Source organism: Vipera ursinii, assembly GCF_947247035.1.
Source record: "Vipera ursinii genome assembly, chromosome: 1".
NCBI lineage: Eukaryota > Metazoa > Chordata > Lepidosauria > Squamata > Viperidae > Vipera > Vipera ursinii.
This window is the reverse complement of record NC_139512.1, coordinates 188,349,305-188,353,729: the sequence shown is the minus strand read 5'-3', so window position 1 is coordinate 188,353,729 and position 4,425 is coordinate 188,349,305.

The following is a 4,425-nucleotide window of genomic DNA, read 5'->3' as shown; positions in this document are numbered from 1 at the left end:
ATGTCAATACCTAAATCCTTCTTAAAGAGCATGAATTTTATATTGTGCAAATGCAAAAACAGATACTTGACCTTTTCATCCTTTATATATCTTCTCTTCTGGTACTGCAGTTCATTTGTCTCCTTGCAAATCCATTTAATCCAAGACCTCTGTTATATGTCTATACTTGGGCAATACTAGATAAAAAAGAGGATAATAGCTCCCAATAATCTTATGACAAGGGGCTGCCAGTTCAAACTAGGCATAATTTGTCAGATAAAGTCAGTGTAAGTTGAACAAACAGGAGGGGCAGACATGGACTTAGCTGTTTATAATTTTTCTTGGTGTTCCAGCCAAAGTGAATGTAACTGGATTTTTCATAGAAGGCTTCTGTCTGACGAGAAAAAGCAGTTCACAGAGTCCATAGAACTGTAGCTCCTGTTGCCCTCTTCTGACACCTGGGAGCAATTTGAGAGTTCACCATTTAAGGCCACATTCCAAGATACATAAAAATATTTTTGTATAATTTGGCATAAATACTGGTACTCTTGCCAGTTTTGCTATAATATCTTAATTATCTTTACAAGAGTTCTGCATAGATGTCCACAATAATTTCTATCTATTGACTAAGCCTGTTTATGTGAAGAATTGGAAAATCTACAATATTCAAGTTTTTGTTGTATAAACATTTAACTCAAACATCAACATTCAGTTTAGCAGGCAAAAGCCAGTTTACTTTTTTCTTTTGGTTTTTATTGACTAGATTGTTAAATAATACAATTGTAGCTATAGATTTCAATGTGAATTAAAACCATTTGAAAACATAAAAACCAAATTTTGAAGTTGTTAAAGTAAATAAACATTTTAATGTGAATAACAATGTGAAACACATCTTAAACTCAGAGTATTATATTTTTCATATAATTATATGGGTGAAATTTGAACAACTTCATACAAATGTACTTGATACAGTATAAATCCAGAAGTAAGGGATTTCACATTTTATTCTGCTGCATCCATTTTTTTATCTTATTTTAATGCAATTTCCTAAAATACTGTAAAACACATTAGAAAAATCTACATTTCTGTTCTTTCCTAGTGCAGCATTCTGTGTACAACTCTCCATAAAATATATATTTAAAATTTCAACCAGCGTAATACACATTTTTGGCGTACAACTTTCTCAGATATACTCTTTAGATAATGACATTATCAATTTATTAATTTATTTAATTAAATTTATATACTATCCATCTCACTATTTGGGTCAACTTTAAATTCATCATTATTTTTCTATCTTGAGATGGGATGTATTTTCACATTTCTATTTCATATGTGGGAAACCCATGGTAGACCCTGTTTTTTACATTGCAGCGCAAATATGAAGCAGTGCCAGAAAGCCTCTTTCCATAGTCTGTTTATGTACAAGCATTCAGCTTATGTGTTCATTTATTGTAGCAATGGCTATAGGGTAGAGAATAGAAAGTACAGAATTACAGAGTTGGAAGGGATCTTGGAGGTCTTCTAGTCCAACCTCCTGCTTAAGAAGGAGATGTATACCATTCTGGACAAATGACTGTCCAAACTCTTCTTAAACACATCCAGTGATGGAGCACCCACAACTTTTAGAGGCAAGCCATTCCACTGGTTGATTATTCTCACTGTCAGGAAATTTCTTCTTAATTCTAGGTTGGATCTCTCTTTGATAAGCTTCCATCCATTACCTCTTGTCCTGCAATGAACTGCGAGCCATGCACATCTTTGCATATATTTTCAATATGATGTTTAAAAATGGCTAAATATCAAGTGTCCCATTTGGCACATTCAACAAAAGAAACTCCTGGTTCTTTAGGATGACCAAGAGTGTAGCTTTATTGAAAGATCCTTCTAGGCACAGCAGAAGCAAAGTCAGTTCTGGGATTTTCCCAAGAAAACCCACATAGATAAAAACCCCTTTTCTCCTCCAGGCCACCAATTGAGTTCAGTTCTTTTGTTTTGGGAAAAACTGTCTGTGCCACTCAAACATTCTTCATAATTTGACCTTGGTGAATATTGTCTTGCTGGCAGCATTCCATGGCCTCCCCCCCCCCCACCTTAGGAGCTCACCACCCTGCTCCCATCACTGTTTGGCAAACTGCGAGCAAAAGCAGGTGCAGCAACTATGGAGTCAAGTTTGACATGCCAACCCTCCAGGAGAATGATAGCACTGGAAAATAAAACACAACAGCGCATACAACATTAGACATTACTGTCCACTTCCAAGACCACTCTCACTTGGGCCGACCTGGATGCTCAGCATGAAATCTGTGCACTAACCTAGCTGCCTTCACATCTGTTGCTGCCACCCATTCGGCATCAGCTAGCTCTCCATAATTCTAAATATTGCAGCTTCCCCATATGGTACCAGGAGTTAAGAATTTCCTTAATTTCATAGTGTTCCTCTCCTTTGACAAGAATAGGAGGAAGAAGCACTTCCACAGCAGATCTTAATCCCGAACTGCAGAAAGGTTTCAGCAGGCTGCAGAGAAATACTAGGTGGACTTGCTAAGGCTTTTTGGCAGCTGCAATTCTACAGTAACTGGATTTACGATCCAGAGAATTTGGAAAGGTCCTATATACTTGGAACCCAGCTTTTTACAAGGCTGCCTCAGGTTGAGAAATTTTTGTAGACAGATACACTTTATCTCCCACCTTGAATCCCCCCTTTTTTGTCTACTTGCTTCTTTTGTGTTTCCCTAGCTTTCTGTAATGCTCTGCATACTACCACCACCACCACATTTCCTTTAAAGTTTCCATCCTCTCTGCCAATGACATCGAGGACTGTCATCCCTGAGGGATCTCTGGCATCAGCACAAATTCCACCCCACTAACTAACATGAAAGGGATAAATCCTGTGCTATTATGCACAGAGTTATTATATGACACTTCTTCAAAAGGCAGAACTGGTCTGTTGGTAATTGACATAACACCTCAGGTACTGCTCTAATATTGAATAGGCTCGTTCATAGGCTCCATTGGTACTGGGATGGTAGGCGGAGCTAAGGCTGCACGAGGAGCCAATCAGCATAACGAATTCCCAACAAAATTTTATGTGAACTGCACCCCACAGTCTGAGATGATGCACTTTGGGACTCCATGCAGTTGGTAGATATGTTGGATGAACATCTTTGCCAGGGACTGAGGTGAGGGAATCTTCGGGCATGCCATGAAATGTGCCTGCTTGGACAATAAGTCCATAATGGTCCAAATTACAGTGTTCCCCATGGAACACTGGCAGGAATAGCTAACACCCCAGAAGACAAGCTCAGGATCCAAAAATATCTAAACAAACTTGAACAATGGGCCCTATCCAACAAAATGAGTTTTAATGTGGAGATAAAAGCAAAGTTTTACATTTAGGCAAGAAAAATCAAAGTTTTAAGTACAGATTAGGCGAGACCTGCCCCCAAAAGTCCTAGTGGACTATCACTTGACTATGAGCCAACAGTGTGCAGCAGCAGCCAAAAAAGCTAATACAATCCTGGGTTGTATAAACAGAGGCATAGAATCAAGATCACGTAAAGTATTAGTACTTTTTATAAATTAGTATTTATAAAACCCTAGTAAGACCACAGCTGGAATACTGCAACCAAGTTTGGTCACCATACTGCAAAAAAGATGTTGAGACCTTGGAAAAAATCAGAGAAGAGCAACGAAGATGATCAAAGGTATGGAGACTAAAAGATATGAAGACCGGCTGCAGGACTTGGGTTTGGCCAGTCTAAAGAAAAGAAGAAATAGGGGTGACGTGATAGCAGCATTCCAGTATTTGAGGAGCTGCCATAAAGAAGAGGGGGTCAAGTTATTCTCCAAAGCACCAGAGGGCAAGACAAGAAACAATGAACAAAGAGAGAAGCAACCTGGAATTAAGGAAAAACTTCCTAACAGTGAGGACAATTAAGCAGTGGAACAGGTTGCCTTCAGAAATCATGTGCGCTCCATCACTGAAGATATTTAAGAAGACACTGGACAGTCATTTGTCTGAGAAGGTATAGGTTCTCCTGCTTGGGGGGGGGGGCTGGACTAGAATACCTCCTAGGTCCCTCCAGGCTCTATTCTATTCTATTCTATTTCTGTTTTGAAAAACAAAATAAAACCCCCCTGACTTTTTCGCTTATATATTTAGGAATAGCTTTGGATGCTACTATTTTGCAAGAGAAACAAATGCATGATCACCGTCATTGATATTTGTCCGCGGAATTTTGATGGAATGCTTCAAGACGCTTTCTCATTTTCCTTATCAAAGGGAGTGGGGAAGAATGCATTGAAACCGGAAGTTCAGTCAATGTATCACTCTAACTTCCATATCTGCGTATATCTATTCGTTTTCACAAACGCAGGTTCGACATGCCCACCGAGGGCAGAATCCGGCGAAGACGCGCCTGATGTTTATTTTCGAGGCCGGAA